The 18,857-nt window shown below is 47.6% G+C and overlaps 1 long non-coding RNA gene across 1 annotated transcript; it reads left to right on the top strand.

The window, feature by feature from the left end:
* The first annotated feature begins 9,962 nt into the window (after window positions 1–9,962).
* LOC128352548 (uncharacterized) lies at window positions 9,963–11,340 on the top strand. The gene is made up of 3 exons (XR_008320482.1): window positions 9,963–10,122; window positions 10,214–10,336; window positions 11,222–11,340. It is a non-coding gene; the product is annotated as an uncharacterized LOC128352548 (long non-coding RNA).
* The last annotated feature ends 7,517 nt before the right edge of the window (window positions 11,341–18,857 follow it).

The raw sequence follows: 18,857 nt of genomic DNA, 5'->3' as shown, positions 1-18,857 counted from the left end.
AGGCTTTCCTCACTCAGCATTTCTATTGCCTCTCCTATAAGATCTTGAGCCTGCTTGTCTCCCACTGAGCCTTTCTCTTGAGACGTCTTCTTAACACAGGTGAAATTCCAGCTTCCTCCTGATCAGTCTCCTCAGCCCTCATCTCTGCTAGCTGTTCAGATTGCTCTGTCTGCTGCCGTACCAGCTCAGCTCCAGAGTCTGTTCTCACAGTCAAATCCTGCTGCTGTACCTCTGAGCCTGTACTCCCACCCATGTCCTGCCGCTCCTCTTCTCTCTTCTGACTCAGAGGTCTGGGCCATGACACTGTGCTGGCTTGCTTTCTGACAGAAGGACAGCCTGCACAGCCAATCAGGATGGAGTGAGGGATGAGCTTCTTCCCTCAACTCCAGTCCCATTGGGCCCAAACTGCGGTGCCGGTGTTCAAACGTAGCACTGGCACTGCAAAACCAGAGTTAGGGGTGGCAAAACTCCACTCTGAATGAAGGTACAGAATGGAGTTTGGCGAGAGGAACTGCAGACCCCTTTTCACCCTTACCCGCAGTTTGCTGAGTTTGGATGTGCAGCTTCAGGAATGAGAGATGAGGGGACTTCCAATTTCCTATTTCGTCTGAACTCAGCCTTAGAAACAATATTCTCTCACAGTACGGAATCATAATCAGAAACATGGGTGCCCCTTAAGATTAATCCCATGTGATCTGAAACATTGTAAAGATACTTCCTATCCTCCATAAATAGCATCCCTTCACATTCTATTTTCAAGTGAGTAAAAAGGCAGGTTAAATGTAAATCAAACAGCAGACTCAGTCCACAAATACAGACAAATCAGAATAATGTCCAAGTTATTTAAGATAACTCCTTCTTCTTCATCAACCCCACCCCCTGTTAAGATCAGCTCGATTGATGGCGGCTCGAAACGGGCCCTTTTCTAGAGTTGCCCCGGGACTCTGGGCAGTGGCTTTCTTACCCTGGATCTTGAAGCCCCAGTCCGTGGCCTCCAAGACCTGGTGGGAGCTCCAAATGGCCAGGGGGCCCTCCTGCCGCCACCCCGCGCCCACACTGCCGCAACAAACCTCTGATTTTTTTCATAATTTCAGCTGCCACGTGTGTGGCCGAGGGGTGTTGGCCAGAGGGTGAGCCGAACAGGCCTCCCCCCACTCTGCGCAGCAGCAGAGGGTGGCTGTGGTGGACAGAGTGATCACTGGACCTGTCCAGCCGGCCCAGCAGCTCTTGAGAACTATGAGGCACTCCAGTGCACCCACACAGTTGAAATAGATCATCACAAGCCCGTGACATCACAGGCTTGCCACTATCTATTTCAACTATGCAGATGTGCTGGAGTACCTTGCTGTTCTCAAGAGCCACTGGGCCGGATGGACAGGCCCAGCAATTGCTCCATCTGCCGCTGACATGTGGGGCAAGGCCTACCTGGCTCAACCCCTGGCCGCCACCCCCTTGGCCGCACACATAGTGGCTGAAATTGGGGGGGGGGAATCAAAGGTTCAACGCTGTGAGGCAGGCATGGAGTGGCGGCAGGAGGCCCTCAAAAACAGGTTTGGGGAGGAGCCTCGCAGCAGTGGGGGGCCTCATGGTGGGAGTGGTCCAGGCACCAAAATTACTTAGATGTGCCACTGACTCTGGAATGTACTTCCTAATGAAATTAGAGTTCCCCCTTTTCTTAATGTTTTTTAAGAAGGAACTAAAAACACACTGTTTAGTCAAGCTTTTAGCTTATAGTTCTACAGCTTCGGTTTTGAGAGTTTTTATTGTATTTTAAACTGTTTTAATTATGTTAATGTTTTAATGGTTTTTTTATATTGTGAACCACCCAGGGACATTTTTGTATGGGGCAGTATACAAATGTACTAAATAAATAACTAAAATAAATAAATAATGTAAGGCTAGTAATATATAAAATCCATCATTCTGTTGTTCCCAGAAAACTACTTTGGTCCCAGAAAACCTACTTTGATGGGTCTCCTCTTGAAAGTGTCTGCTGTGAATAAAAAGGAGCAGCTGGCACAATAACAGTTTAAATGCAAACCTAGTTATACACTGCAAGGAGTTTAGGTAGATTGCATCTTAACAATAAGCCGTTGGCACCACAAAAAGGTAAGGCTAATACTTCCATGTGCTAAAAGCTCACACTTAAGACATTATCTACATAAAGTGACTAAAATATTTGCATTGTTAATTATCAGTCTTATAGGAAGCAATGATCTTAAGAGCTTAAAATGCTAGAAGTGTTTGGGGGAAATTCAAAGGGAAAGTAAAGCATTTTGAATCCTATTGATAATTTCACGGAGAACATTAAACGTGTGCTTAGGATCTGCAGTTAAAAATCGGTGCGACTTAAAACTGCTTAACCTTGTCTAGACCTTGTCTAGAATGTGGCCATCATTCCCTCTAATAGCACACTTAGCAACCCTGAAAGGAACTGGTCTTGTAGTAGCAAGCATGACTTGCCCCCTTAGCTAAGCAGGGTCCACACTGGTTGCATATGGGAGGGAGACTAGAAGTGTGAGCACTGTAAGACATTCCCTTTAGGGGATGGAACCACTCTGGGAAGAGCAGAAGGTTTCAAGTCCCCTCCCTGGCAGCATCTCCAAGATAGGGCTGAGAGAGGTTCCTGCCTCCAACCTTGGAGAAGCCACTGCCAGTCTGTGTAGACAATACCAAGCTAGATATACCAATGGTTTGACTTGGTATGCAGCAGCTTCCGATGTTCCTAGACAACGGGTACAGCAACCAGCCTCAGAATTGATAATGAAGACATTGAAGTGGTGGATAGCTTCTGCCTTTTAGGATTGACCATCAACAGTAAAGAATCTAGCAGTCAAGAAATACACCACAGACAAGCACTTGGTAGGGTTGCAGTGAAGGCCTTAGAAAGGATATTTAGCTGCCATGAAGTGTCTATACCTACAAAGATTAGAATTATCCAGACAATGGTTTTCCCCGTGACATTCTATGGATGTGAAAGCTGGACTTTGATAGAAAAAGCATTGATGCTTTTGAACTTTGGTGCTGAAGAAGACTTTTGAGGTTACCATGAACAACCAGGAAAACAAAAAAATGGATCATAGAACAAATCAATCCAGAATTTTCATTTGAGGCACAAATGACCAGGCTAAAACTATCATTCTTTGGACACATTCTGTGAAGACCCAGCTCCCTTGATAAGTCCATAATGCTGGGAAAAGTTGAAGGAGAGAGAAGAAGAGGATGACCAGCAGCAAGGTGGATGGACTCAACCATGACAGCAATGAATGTACCACTGAGAGACCCTAAAACCTGAAGACAGATCATCTTGGAGAGAATCTATCTATGTGGTCGCTAAGAGTTGACACCGGCTTGATGGCACTCAATCAAACAATCAATCAATTAATTAATCACTCTCAAGTGTGAGATAGCTTACAATGTTATCTGATGAGGGACATCTGCTTGCAAGCTTCTTCAGTACTCAGACTAATAAGCAAGCTTGACAATGAAGCTTCTAGGGCTCAGAGAGATCCCTTACCTTGCTTGGACTTATCAGTACGAGAAGACTTCCTTCTAGTGAGGCTTGTTCCTTGAAGTTCTCTTCCTTGGCCCAGCCTAGATAGTGATAGACACTACAAACTAGTCCCATTTTTATACTGCTCAGGCCACTGATCTGTATGGGATGGAGCATGGGCGGAACTATAATAGAGTCTGCAGATTTAAAGAACATGAGCTGTCCTGTGTCCAGGAGCTGCAAAGTGTCTGGGAGCTGCCCCGCTCCTATTGGCCAGGGCACCCACCACCCCCACCATTGGACACCTGCTGCCTCATCACTCACCACCATCGGCCATCCACTTCGGCTGCTTGCCTAGCTCCCAGGCCCATCCTCCTTCCATCAGCTGGGCTCCCACATGGAAGGAGGGTGCACATGCACTCCTGTTGAGCTCACACTCCCAATGGAAGGAAGATGGGCCTGGAGCCAGGCAGCTGATGGAAGGAGGGTATGCACGCACTCCCAATGGGCCAATGGAAGGAGAGTGACCTGGGAGCTGGGTGGCATGAGGCCCACCAGCCAAGTTAGTGGGGGAGGCAAATGTGGGGGGATTGAGTGGGGGATGCCACCACGCGTGGGGGGGTCACCCATGTTCACTATGTGACAACATACCCACTCTCCCCTCTCTACACCGCTGGTCTGGAGTCCTAACACAATTTAAGGAAAAACTAGCATCCCTTGCTGGGCTGGGCTGAAAAGCCACCTTAACAGGTCAATTTTTGTTCCTATTAGAGTAAGCCACCAGAACCAAAATCTCCTCCAAAAAAAAAAAAAAAGAGTGTGTATTAATCCTCAATATCACCAATCCAAATTTGCCCTCCCAATCAATCAATTAAAACTTTCATTCTATTGAGTAAACTGATTAAAGTTTGCAGCCCTAGTAAAAATAGATGAAACCAATTAACTTGGAACATACTGAATTAAATATATCCAGAAAAAAACACCACTACTCTTTGTTGCCTGATGCATTTTAAATGCAGTAGCTCTTATTTTCATTGCTGCTGCTTCTGCAAACCTGAGTTTGTAGTTACAGGTAACTCAGTTGTCTCCATTAAGTGGCTGCACTAATTTTTGCAGTTCCATAAGGTGAGAAAAGCAATGCAGCAGGGGGCTGAGTCCTCCTCCTCCTCCCTTGCCATATGTGCAACGAATGATGCCAATTGAGAGTTGGTCTTCTTTTGCTGACCTTCAAGTACTGCCAATGGCATGGCTTGAAACTTTAATATGGACACGGCTCTGCAAAACCTGTACACAACAGCTGAATCCCCAAAGTAATTTTCAGACAAATGAATGCACGTTAGCTCTCACAGCAACCAAGAGGGAAACTGTAGTGGACCCTGTTGCTTCCATACCACTCAACATTTCAGAAACAAAAATAAGGATATGCTTACACTCGGGGGCAAAACTGTAATTGGCCCATCATGTTCTAAGATCATGAGCTGTGAGGGCTCCTCATCTGTCTAGGAACATAGGAAGCTGCCATATATTGAGTCAGACCATTGGTATATCTAGCTCGGTATAATCTACACAGACTGGCAGCGGCTTCTCCAAGGTTGCAGGCAGGAATCTCTCTCAGCCCTATCTTGGAGATGCCAGAGAGGGAACTTGAAACCTTCTGCTCTTCCCAGAGTGGCTCCATCCCCTGAGGGAAATATCTTACAGTGCTCACATGTGGTCTTCCATTCAATGCAACCAGAGTAGACCTGCTTAGCTAGGGGAACAAGTCATGCTTGCTACCACAAGACCAGCAATCCTCACATAGACCAGCTCTCCTCTCATGGGGTCTATCCCCACCCCTGTTCACCTGCCGCCTCCATGGTGTACCCATGAAGCCCACAGGCTTGCTAAGTTGTTGCCAGCTGAAGCACAATATAATGACATCACAGCCTGGTGACAGGCACTGGCCATGACCCCATTATACCACACTGTGGCCAGTAACTGCATGCAGGGGCTGATGGCTTTGTAGGACTGCCCCAGTGGCCATTGGAGGAAGCAGATGAGAAGCAAATGGGAAGCTGCAGGTGGGGTGAAAGGTGAAAGTGAGGCTACAGCAGCAGTATCCAACAACAACAACAAATGAACACGGACCACCACCAATGTCGCTATGCCATTTGTTGTACCACCCCAATTCTCATACCAGCAATTACTGCCTGAGCTCCCCCAATTACTATGACACATGCTGCAGATTGAACTTTATTCTCCAGATACAACTTCAAATTCAACTTTGTTCCTGCAGATTCAATTTCATTCAAATTCAACTTCATTCCTGTACACTGTATTCATTCTGTCTTCCACTGCTTTAAAGGCCAGGGTATTTGCTTTTTAGGTAAAGATATACCTGATAAGCATATTTCAAATATGGTGGCCACAGAATCAGCAACTGCCTATCAGGAAAAGAAGATGGAAGCAGCAGCTAGGTGGGAAATGCCACCATTGCTAGAACTTCCTGCTGCTCCCCTTCAAGCTATGCTGGAACTAGGCCCTCCTTCCTCAAAGAGGAACCGCCAACTGCCTGTGAGGAAGGAAGAGAGGAAGGAAGAACAAGCAACACTGCTGTTTTATTGTTTTAAAAATTCTTTATTGATGTTGTAAACTGCCTTGGGGTCTTTGGACAAAAGGCAGTATAGGAATGCAATAAGTAAAGATAATAATTGTCCTGAAACAAGTTATCAAAAGTTTGAAAATAGACCTCAGTGATTATCCTCATGTGTGAAACAGCAAGCTCTATTTTGTATAGTCCTTAGCATTCATGCACAAAGTTATACTAGAAATAAGATGCATCCATCCCCCATTCTCTGAGATTTTGAAAGACTCTGGGGGAGGAAGCTGAAACTTAAAGAATGATATCTCTGGACACTAATATATTTTGAAACAAAACGTTTCCCCAAAAGCTAAAATAGGGACCATGGTTTACCAAGCACAGAAAACAGAGAGGCTATTCTCACGACAAGCAAAAACAGTGCTTGAGGTCTGAAGGCAGGGTTAGCACTCCCATGTGAAACCTCAGCAAGCTCTCTAACAGGGCTCTGTCAAAAGAGAGCCACCCAGTTCCCAGCCCCTCCTCTAAAACCAGGTTCAGCAAGCAGGGGAGGTTGCCTACCCCCTCCCAGTGCTCTTGTGGAGCCACGGAACGCTGTCGGACGCTGCTTGAGGCTCCCTCCCCAGGGATACCATAGAGCCTGGATACCAGAGTGGACTGCAAAGCAAGCAGAAGTTTTCTTGGGGAAAGCCTGTCCAACAAACAGCACTGAGCTTCCTTAAAGTGTCAGGCACCTTGCAAATGAGCCCAAGGGAAAATATGAACATAGGAAGCTGCCTTCCACTGAGTCAGACCATTGGTCCATCCAGCTTAATACTGTCTACTCTACACAGACTGGCAGTGGCTTCCCGGGGCTCTCAGGCAGGATTCCCGCTCAGCCTGACCTGGTGATGCCAGGCAGGGAGCTCACCTGTGGCATCGCACCTCCGCAATGCTCTTGCTTGCTCTCGCTGCCCCCACAATGCTCTTGCTCACTCTCGCCACCCCCCGCAATGCTCTTGCTTGCTCTCGCCGCCCCCCGCAATGCTCTTGCTTGCTCTCGCCGCCCCCCGCAATGCTCTTGCTTGCTCTCGCCGCCCCCCAATGCTCCTGCTTGCTCTTGCTGCTCCCGCAACGCTCTTGCTCGCTCTTGCCACCCCTGCAACGCTCTCGCTCGCTCTCACTGCCCCCTGCAATGCTCTCGCTCACTCTTGACACCCCCGGCAATGCTCTCGCCACCCCCACTCGCCCCCGGCAAGTCTCCCCCCCCGCAAGTCTCGTACTCATGCTCTCTGTTCTCCATCTTTCTATCTCTGATTTGCAGTCTTTGTTTCTCCCTGCCACTGCCAGGGACTGTCGTCTGCTCGCCTGACAGCCTACGAGCTCCCTGCTCCCTGAGGCAAAACAGCGCAGCTCAGCCAACTGTTTGCCGCCTGCAGCCCTCAGAGCCAACTGTCCAGCTCCCGAAGCTGCCCCCAGCCTCCGAGCTCCCTGCTGCTTCACAGTCCCCCAATCCAACTGTCAAACTGCTTTCCAGCCGCCCCACAGGGCACATGGCCCGTCTTGAAGAATTAATAATATAGAATATCCCGCTCTTCCTCCAAGGAGCCCAGAGCGGTGTACTACATACTCAAGTTCCTGCTCACAACAACCCTGTGAAGTAGGTCAGGCTGAGAGTGAAGTGACTCTTCCTGTTCCCTGCAAGTCACTGGACAAGAGCAGGAGTGTCCCTGCCCTTGCCTGCAGCTACCGTTGCCTGCAGCGTGATGTAGTGGTTAGAGTGCTGGATTAGGACTGGGGAGACCCAAGTTCAAATCCCCATTCAGCCATGAGATTTGCTGGGTGACTCTGGGCCAGTCACTTCTCTCTCAACCTAACCTACTTCACAGGGTTGTTGTGAGGATAAACTTGAGTATGTAGTACAGCGCTCTGGGCTCTGCCAGTTCCTCCTTCCATCTGCTGCCTCAGAGGAGATGCTTCCTGACCCCCCACTCCCCGCCGACCACCAAGGAAAGGGCAACAGCACCCTTGCCCTTTCCAGGTGGAAACTGCACAGGTGAAACTGCACAGGAAACGGCTGATCTCCACTTCCTGGTGCCAGTGGCATTGGGGGGGGGGAGTGCATGCTTGTCCGCTATATGGTAGGAAGAAGCCTGCAGCACAGTGGCATCATCAAAGGAGATAGCAGCTGCCATGGGGAAAAAGGCTTCCATTAGCGGGGACCCACCAGTGCTACCCTCCCAGGGGTAGCAGGGCCAGTGTACACAGCAAAGAGTGCTCCTTGCCAGTGTGCTCCTCCTTCCCAAGCAGACGGCAGCTGCTCCGGGTCGGTCCGACAACGTCTCCAACAGGCAGGGAGTGGGTGGGATGGCCGGCCGACCTTCCTGCAGGCAGGGGAGCCCCTTCTCGAAGCGCAACATCCCACCTCCAGAGACTCCCAGAGGTTTGGCCCGCTGTCACACTCGCTTCCAGGCTGGGCCATGGCGGTGGCAACAGAACTGGCCACTGCTAACCAGGGCCCTTCTGCGGCACCCCGCTGGAGTATGGGGCTCTCCTTCCTGGGCGTGCTCCTGCCCTCACACCTCGCAGCTGCGCGTGAGGGAGCCCTTCGCACCCTTTGAGGGGATGTTGAAATGCGCTCCATACGGGGAGTATGTGGGGCCCACGAACATGCGGGGCCGTAGCATATGGACAGTGGATGAGGTGGGTGGACAGATGTTCAGCATCACCCACCCGCCGCAAAGCCAAACTGCTGATCTTTGCAAGTATTTAGCTACCATGTGTGTGGTGGTGGGGGGCTGGAGTAGGCTCCTGTGGTGGCGGGGGGTGGAACAGGAATGACCGCTGGACTGACAGACTGTCCATGCAAGGGTCATGTAGGCGGAGGGTCAGCCCAGCAGCCGCTTCTGGTCTGCCTGCCACTGCCCTGGTGGTGGTGGGGGGAGCAGTGCGCACATGGTGACTGGGATACTTGCAAAGTGTTTCAGCCTCATGGTGGCAATGGCAGTGGTGGCAGGGGGCTTGCGGTGGCCGCAGGGGCTCAGCGGCAGGCAGAGCAGCTCCTACACCCACTCGCCTGGTAACATGAGTGGCCTCTGTGCACGCGCAGAGGACCAAAATGGGTTGCAGATTGAGTTACCTGTTATTAGGGAGGCTGGCAGGGGATGGCAGTGGCAGATTGATGGGGAGGCAGAGTTGCCACTTGGCTATGGTGGCAGGTGGGGGCAAGGGGGGTTCTTACCATCTACACACACTATACAGTTGGATTGGGGATGTCATGGAGGCCACAGCTGCGGGGAGGGTGAGGGGGCGGGGCAGGTTCCTCCTTCTGCCTTCCCAAACCATGCTGTTGTACGGTGGGATGGGGCTATGGGGGCTGCCACAGCAAGAGTGAAGGGGGTGGTGTCACATGTGGCAAGGAGGGCAGGTGCACACTCCCCCTTGCCTGCTTGTCTACCCGTCCACTGTGATCGGGGGGCAACTGGACAGGGGTGGTAGGAGACACATCTCATTGCCCTTGCCACCAGCTTAGTACCTGGGCTAGTTGTGGGGGCATCTGCCGACTGCTCTCACCGGCATTTGGCAACTGCTCCAGGGGGCATCTGCTGTGTCCCTCCTGGATCTGGGGTATGTGTTGGGGTTTGTGTGTGTTCATGTTGGCTATTCCTTTGCTGGCAGCTGCAATTGGAGCTGCTCTCTTCTCTCTCCTGCCTTGTTGTGAGCAGGGAGTTTTGGCCATTGGGATGGAGTTCAGTGCCTTTGGCAGTGCTACAGTTGCCAGGGAAGGGTTAACTGAGGCTACCAATCAGGGAGCAGCAAATCGGGACTGCAGCTTGGAGCCCTATGAGTGGTCTCCTTGGCTCATGTGCTTGCCCTGTCCACTCACAGAGCTGCTGTTGCCAGGGGCGGGGCTAGAGGACCAACAATGCTAGCTGTGGCTGGGAAATCTTAAAATGTTAATCATCTGTCACTCACACTCCCTGCCGAGTCTGCAGCATGTACCTGGCTGTTTGCTATGAGATGAAAATAGGGTTCTGTCTGCTTTCAGTAGGTCACTCTGTTTTCTGCTCGTGTGAGTAGCTTCAGAGATTGTGCCTTGTCCTGTTGTACAGCTATATCTTTCTGCCTTTGCTTGACCTGAATCCTTGTTCTATCCCTTTCAGAAAGTAAGTTAGTGAATTAAAAAGTGGGAGTGGCAATGGGAACGCACTCCCAATGGGCCGCATGCTCGCCCTCTTTCCATTAACCAAGTTCCCGGCTGATGGAAGGAAGATGGGTGGAGCTGGGTAAGTGGCCAAAGGGAGTGGCTGGCGGGGAAGGTGGTTGGTGGTGGCGGCAGTGGCAGAAACCCCAGTCTGGGGGAGGAATGGGGAGCGGGTACAGGCCCACTCTCCCCTCACTGTGTTCCGGTTTGGTATTGGGTAGTAAACAGTCAATAACTCCTCGCATCATGCCATCTAAATGTTTTCTCAAACAAGACTGTCCCACAGTCTCCCATGAGGGCTAAAGTAAGATTTATGCCAGCACCCATAATGTATTCAGTACATACATTTTGCAATGGTTATTATGCCCAGAGTGTTTTATTTGTGTTGAACTGGGGAATATTGCAACTTACTTAGTTCTCCGCCTCCAAAGAAACAAAAGGAGGCTGCTCTATAAATCTCTGCTCTTAGTGGTGTATGGTCTTTGGTGTACATATTTAGGGGATCATTTCCTGAAAGGATTCTTGGGGAAGAAATAAACGCTTGTCCTTGAAAAGTGAGAGCAAGTTACTATATTTTCCCTCTCAAGTACCTCATAATGTGAGCGGTGAAATGCCAAGAATAATGTAAACTGTATAGTAAAACAGCATGAAATACTGTACCTAGAAATATCTCAGCTTAATAGGTGTTGTGCCATTAGCAGTGGATTTTATGGAAGTCAGTAGATGTAAATCTGCCACATAGACAAAGATTTACAGTAATATTACGCTCCGGTGGATGATTTCCATCATATTCAGGACTGCTGTGCAACTTGTGTGTTTTCCAGACGCATTTTAGGCATGAAGGCCCCTTCATATTAATAAAAAGTTGGCATTTTGACCTTCATGTATTCTTCACTTATGGTCTAGGCTGTCCATTGTTCCTTCCATTACTCCAAAGACAGATATAAACTTTGAATTTTTTTTACAGGCATCAACTTTTGGCATGTCAAGGTTAAGGAACTGACACCCAGACTTAAGAAAGTCCTACCACTGCACCTTCAGACCAGAAGATAATTTTCTTAAAGAATAAATGGTTGCTTTAGTGTATCAGTGAATCATCCGTGGGTTTTTAAATCTACGGCCCTGTTAAAACTCCATAATAATCATTCTTCTCTCATTTTGCTTTAATTGCAGTTAAAATGAATTATTTCCATCTTTAGCCAAAAGCAAAATTATTTTCCTTTCTGAAATGAACACTTAACCAGCATTCCCTGAATATGTTTCTATAGGATTAGCTTGAAGAAAACCACAATTTATCTCCTATTTGCTGACTCATGTTTACAAGTAGATTTCCAATAGGTTCTAAACCTTGCTGATAAATCTTATTTAAAATCAGCTTAGTTTATATCCCTTCATTGCATACATATTTCCATAGCCCAATATTTTCTAATTTTGGAATACTTTCCCCATGTATGCAAAAAGTCCCTTCCACAGTTCCAACACCTGTTATTTCCTGATTTGCCTTTAATTATCCTCAGCAACAATCTGCATTGTTGTAAACTTGGGAGAAACATTTGGTCTTGTGGTAGCAAGCATGACGTCCCCTTACCTAAGCAGGGTCCGTCCTGGTTGCATATGAAAGGAAGACTAGAAGTGTGAGCACTGTAATATATTCACCTTAGGGGATGGGAAGAGCATCTAGGTTTCAAGTTCCCTCCCTGGCAGCATCTCCAAGATAGGGCTGAGAGAGATTCCTGCCTTTAACCTTGGAGAAGACACTGCCAGTCTGTATAGACAATACTGAGCAAGATGGACCTATGGTCTGACTCAGTATATGGCAGCTTCCTATGTTCCTAACTTTGCTTCTGCAAAGAGTTTCATTGATTACAAGAAGAGAGTGGCCTATATGTTCCACGGTTTAATGCAGGTGCACTGCTGATGTCTAATAGTGGATCCACTCACACTTCTGTAGGCTCCTGGTGAGGTGCCAGCAGTGTTGGGCATTTTAGGAAAAAGTGCAAAAACTTCAAATATCAAAAACTTATAAAATAATAATAATAATTTGATAAAAAATATCAAAAAAAAACCTTCAAAAACTTCCAGACTTCCCACAGTCTGGAAGTGCTACATAGACAGGACACATGTCACTTGAGTGTCAGCAATGTGTTTTTGATCTAATTAGCCCTTCTGGAGTGAGGGCAGGCTACTTGAAGTATTTGTGCTCCTGCACAAATGCCCAGCACCACTGGCACCTCATCGGGAGCCCACAAAAGTATAGCTGAATCTCTCACCAGCTTGTGGTAGCCTGTGCAAATTTGGCTGCAAAACATGTGGGCCAGTGCTTTTCTCTTATTTTTACTATTTATGCTGAGGTTTGATAGGACACACTTGAAATGTACACATACATTATCCTGGTCATCCTCCTGACAGTCCTGTAAGGTTATCGATATTGAGGCTATTCACATGCATGTGCAAAACCAGGCTAAGGGAGCCCAGCCCAGTTTTGCATGCGTGTATAACCACTGGGATAGGGCTGATCGTGTCAGCACCACGGTGGCAAACCCACCTAAATAGCCACCCTTGAAAATGAGGTTAAGGCAGCTAGCTTCTCACTGCTTGTGAGAAGAGGCTCATTAACTTCATTCATCCACATAGTGCAGATGTAGGGTTGGGCTGAGAGTGTTTTCTTAAGATCGCCTAATGTGTTCATGGCTAATGTAAGACTTCAGCCAAAAACATTTCAGATCACGCTCATACTCCCTACACTTCACTAGCTCCCAACAATTACCTTTCTTCCCGTATTTGCTTTTATTATTTAAATTTTCTTTCTACCCAGCATGACCCTTTAAGGACAGGTCTGTCTAATTAAAAATCCAACTGAGGGTCAACCAGTGCATCTCTTGTTGAGCATCTCTTGTTAACAGTTTCCTGCTAGGGCTGAGTAGCAGGAAACACAATATAATGTGTTGCTCTTAAGGGTGAGCTTAAGCATTATCTGGAGCTAACAAAGCCACTTTGTATTATCTTTGTTGATATTTAAATAAATCATAATTCAAGTGCTCACAAAAGACAAACTTGCTATCATGTTAAGAAAACGGAACATTGCTAGGAAACCCCACCCCCCTCACTTGGGATTTCCTGAAGAGATAATGTCCTCTGAGGGTATATGTGACAAAGTAAACATTGGCTAGCCTGAGGGACGGCGCCTTGATTTATTGTGATGTGGTTCAGGCTATTAGAAAACTACAGTAACCGTTATCCCCTGTACCACACTTGGGAACCACAATTTCACAGTTTGATTCCTGGATCTACCTGGAAGGGCAGCAGTCGTAATGAGTTTCCGCACCTTCATGCACAACGCAAGCAAGTCTTGCCGTGGCTTCCCAAGAGAAAAGGCAGAAAACACGGTGGGGGGGGGGGAGTGGATTCTCAGCTTTGATAAAACAAAAGGCACAGGATGAAGTGTTCTGAATTCTCCACTGTAGGTGAACACGGAATACTGTCATATTCTGTTTCTCTCTCATGAAGGATTATTATTTCAGAGCACTGATGCAGCCACTTCTACACAAGTTAAAGTACAGGGAACATATGGGAGAATGAGAGAGGGTATTTTGTGCATGATCCATGAATTCTCCTGACTGCCGGCTGCGTCGTTTCACACTAAAGAAAAAAACCATTCTAATTGAAAAGCACCAGGAACTGGTCAACCAGGCAAATTGTGATGAGAAAAACCATTATATGTGGATGACTCACTGTTGCTATTCTTTAACATTTTAATATGTGTGTTCTGTATCAAGAAAATGCTGTTTCTAATGCACTTCCAAAAACAGAAAGAAAACCTCCCATACCCTGCTGTACTGTCTTGCTTAAATACATTGGCAATAGCATCTCATTTCTTCCGCTTTATCAATGAGTATTCACGTGACTAAGGGGCTCTTGTGTTAGTGGTCAGTAATATCTCTCCCAGGAGTATCCACCTATAAAATATAGAGGTTGGTATCCTGACTAATGCAGCAGTAGCACAAAGGGAGGACCAGTGTAGCACCAGTGCTTCTGGAGAGTTCCAGACTAAAGCTGTACTGGATGGTGCTAGTGTGTGTGTGCCTGCACATGTGTAGATTTCAGCTACTTCCCCTGCTCCCAGAAGCCCTCTGTGTCATTGGCAAATATGTTCCTGAGGGCTATGCGACCCTCAGGGATATATTTTTGGGTGGCACAGAGTGATTCCTGGGGAATGGTGGGCTGTTGCAATTTGCCCCCCTGCCACTGAGCCAGCAGTGGAGTGGAGTTGGTTGAACTTTTGAGAAGCACCGGTGCTGTTAGTATGTCAGCCACTGTGTGTTGTGAAGTCCAGTTTCAGAAGCCACTTTGGGTCAAACTAAAATGAAATTTTTACTGCATGTTTAACACTTGAACGCCTTGTCTTATTTTTCTTAGCTGCAGCTGCAGAAAGGCCTGATCCAAACTGGAACAATGGTGCAGGGACATTGCTCCTTCTTCAGTCCCAATCCATGTTGTGGCTACTATTGGTCTCTTGAGGGAGGGGAGCTCCCATAGGTGCCAATAGGAGCTTTTATCTGAGAGCAAACTGCAACCACAGAGTGCCCTGATCTAGATTAGGCCCATAGCAGGGGGGCACAGGGTTAAAGCCACCCCTGCCCATGCCATGATCTCTCAATTACACACATAAAAGCACTAAGCATGCAGTAAACATCTCTTCTAGCCTGAGCCTCTTTTTCATTAGAATGAAGGTAGTTGGACTGCACCATCTGCTTGTTTTTTTTCCCATGCTATGACTCAGAGCAGCTGATGCAATCTGGATATTCTCAGAGGTATCCCTAATTAGAGCAAGTTCCACACATCTTGTCATGGGGGGGGGAGTATTTAAGGAATTATTAACTTTCTCGAAACTTACTGGATATTTGGAAAGACAATACAAAGAATATCATCCTGTCAGAGCTCAGCTGGGCTTACCTACAACTACATACTGTTGGTGAATTTACCACCACCCTGACAGAGCTTTGGAATGAGGAACTCATCTGAATAGTTGACACTGTCACCCCTTGGTTCCTTCTCCCTCTGGGAAGAGCTTGTTCAGCTCCAGAGTATAAACAGTGAGGAGCAGTAGGCAAGGAGGCATTTAGGAGGATGGCTAGAACAAGGTAGAGGAAACCCTTAGGCTGAATTTGACAGGTGAGAATTGTTGGAGATGCAGCTCCTGCATGGCATCAACTCTTAGCACCAGCAACCCTATTGACCACCTTGGCACTAGGGGTAGGGATAGTGAGCAAAGGAATCCCCTCTCTGACTATGCTTTCTATACTCTACCTCCCATTTGTTAGATAGATAGTCTCATTCTGATAGGTTTCATTCTTTCACCTGGAGAGAAAAACTTCTCCCTTCCCTTCGTCCTGTATGTAGCAAGCAGCCAGGCATGTAGGTTTATCTATCTCCCTGATGGATTTCCTAAACAAACTATTTTATTTAGAACTTCAACTCCATGAGGCTATTCTCACGATCACCCCAAAGCGAGCCTAGCCCGCTTTGGGGTGATTGTGTGCTGCAACAGGAGCAGGGCATCCTGGAACTTCTGGGGGCTGCGCAACCCATGATCCCCACAGCCCCTGCCAGCTCCGTGACAGAGCCGGCAGTTGTGTGGGTGGCCAATTTGGCCACCCAGGGCTACCTTGGGATCGTCTGTGGGGAGAGCGGGCTAAGCCTCCTCTCCCCGCAGACCTGGAAGAAGCTCTTCTCACTGATCATGAGAAGAGCTTCCATGTCCCCAGACAATGTTAACTAGCAGTTTCCTCCTTACCTGTGCACTTCCAATGCAGCTTTCGTAGATAAGGAAATCTCCCCTCCAAGCTCTCTAAGAAAAGCCTGTATCAAAGTCTGCTCTGTGGCATGATGGTGAAGTGCACTTACTTACATAAGAACATAACAGCCCTGCTGGATCAGGCCCAAGGCCCATCTAGTCCAGCATCCTGTTGCACACAGTAGCTCACCAGATGCCTCTGGGAAGCCCACAGGCAAGAAGTGAGGGCATTTCCCCTCTCCTGCCTTTGCTTCCCTGCAGTCTTGCTTGTCTGCCACCATTCCGTTTCAGACCGTGAAATTTCTCTGAGTAGATCGAGGCTTCACCATGATTGTTCATATGATAATACTGATTGCTTGCTAACCCACTTTTGACTTGTTGGCTAAACTCTTTGCAGATAAAGTTTCTTGCATCCACTCTGACTGGGATTCCCTTCTGTTGCAAGCTTGCATACCTGAAGTGCCTTGCATAGCTTGCATACCTGTTTTTAAATTGTTGCATTTTTTAAATTTTTTATGTGTTTTAATTGTTTTTATGTTAATTGCCCAGAGACGAACATTTGGGCGGTATAGAAGTCAAATAAATAAAGAAAGAAAGAAAGAAAGAAAGAAAGTAAGTATTCCTAGCCTCCATATAATAATGGCTGGTGGCTGATATTTATGTTTCCCAGAAGTCCACTAGGGATGATGCTACAAGGTAGCCTAGTGGTGACTGGGGACTTTGATATGATGAACCCCCAGTCTTCCTGCAACTTCTGCCATTCTGTTAGCTTATCCCTACTTCTACAGGCCTTGTTTGCTATAATTTCTTGGCTAACTGTTTTTGCAGCTCTGTTCTATTCATGTTTTTTTTTTAAAAAAATAGCAGACTACTGTATCAGCAGCAACCACAGAAAAGAAAACCATATCAAAGTCACTGAACATGCTGCAGGTTTATGAATGATCTCACTGGGTCAAACTACGAAGAGAGTATTAGACTGGCAGAGTCTCAGATATCTTGTTAGCTGTGGGGTTTTTTTATGAATTAGCCTCACTAATAAGCTAGGAAATAATTAGCTTTTGATCCTATAATGAATAATGATTTTGTAATTCTCCAACTCTGTACTTATGATATATGTATTACTGTATTTCATTCAAAACACCTGGCATATGTATTCTATATAGCAATTTAGAATAATTGTAATCATGCCCCTATCCCCTCCTTCCTCAAATTGCCTTATTTGAAAGTCTGATGAAGACTTTGTGACCAAAGGACCAGAAAGGAAAAGTGATGACTGTTGAACAGTTAGTATCTAGCCATACCAAGGCGGAAGATTTGGATTTAAAAGAAAATGTAAACAACTTGTTTTGACTATCTGGGGATGCAGAAGATAAGAGGCTGTGTATGCTGACAAGATGAGAGAATGAAGCTCTTCTCACGATCCATAAGAAGAGCTTCTGTCGGGCTTGCAGGGAGAGTGGGTTTAGCCTGCTCTCCCTGCAGATGAGCAGCTGCTTGTAGCTGGGAGGCTGGCTCCATCACAGAGCCAGCAGGGGTTGCAGGGATCAGGGGCCACATGGCCCCCAGAAGTCCCAGGATGCCCCACGCGAGAGTGCGGGGCATCCTGGAGAGACCCCCAAGCCCGGGAGGTTGCTTGCAGCTTCCCAGTGGGGGTCTCCTCGTGTGTTGCTGTGGCACGGAGCAACACTGCAGCAGCACACAAGCAACCATCCCCTCCTCCCTTTCCCTCTTCCCTTCCATTGCCAGGTATTAGGGTTAGGTAAATTAGCGTTGATTGCCAGGACCTTATATCTATTGTACCTTTCAAAATTTATTTCCTTAAGTAAACATTATAAAAGACAATGAGACTCTCCACACAAGTAGTGTGGAGAGCCTTACCGGGCTCTGCAGGAAGATTGGGCTTAGCCCGCTCTCCCCGCAAATGAGCAGGGAGCCATCCCTGGGCAGCCGGGTTTACTGCCCACATGACTAACTGGTCCGTCACGGAGCCAGTAGGGGCTGTCAGGATCGGGGGCCGCCTGGCCCCTGGAATTCCCAGGATTCCCCGCGTGATTATGCAGGGCAGCCTGGGGAGACCCCCGAGGCCAGGAGGCTTGTGTTAGCCTCCCAGTCAGGGGTCTCCTCATGAGTCACCATAGCGTGGAGTCACACCGTGCTGTCTCACAATCAGACAAATGGGGTTAGCAGAGCACTCGCTCTGCTAACCTCATTTAGGGGGAGGGGTAGGGTACTTACTGGGGTTTCTGCCGGGAGACGCATGGCTCCCTTTGCAGCACATGACTGCAGGAAAGCGGGCTAGGCTCCCTTAGCCTGCTTTCCTGAGGTCATGAGAATCACCTCAATCCCTGCTCGATTGCTTGGGTCTCCTTGCACATCCATGGACTGAACCTATGCTAAGGGGTTTTTAGTTAACTGAGAGTATATGAGATTTGGGATGCATGAATACACTGGTTTGTCAGTGGACTGGTAGACTGGTCCACATTCTCCCACATATTGCCTGAACAGAAAACCTCTTTAGTTCAAAACAACTTCTGTAAAATAAAATAGTGCAGCAACCTGCCGGCCAGAAAAGCAGTGGGGATGCAGAGCTGGTCTTCTGGCAATGAGCATGAGTTGACCTCTTTGTTAAACAGAATTCACTTTGGTTTGCACTTGGATGGATGACTATATGCAAGCAGTGTCTGCTGTATGATATCCCCCTTAGGGAATGGGGCCGTAGCTCAGTTGTAGACCATCTACTTGCATACAGAAGGTCCCAGGTTCAATCTCTGGTATCTCTAGGTATGGCTGGGAAAGAGCCCTGTCTGAA

Source organism: Hemicordylus capensis, chromosome 3 (genome assembly GCF_027244095.1).
Source record: "Hemicordylus capensis ecotype Gifberg chromosome 3, rHemCap1.1.pri, whole genome shotgun sequence".
Lineage (NCBI taxonomy): Eukaryota > Metazoa > Chordata > Lepidosauria > Squamata > Cordylidae > Hemicordylus > Hemicordylus capensis.
Note: the sequence above shows the minus strand (reverse complement) of the source record. Positions and strands in the feature narration are given on the sequence as shown.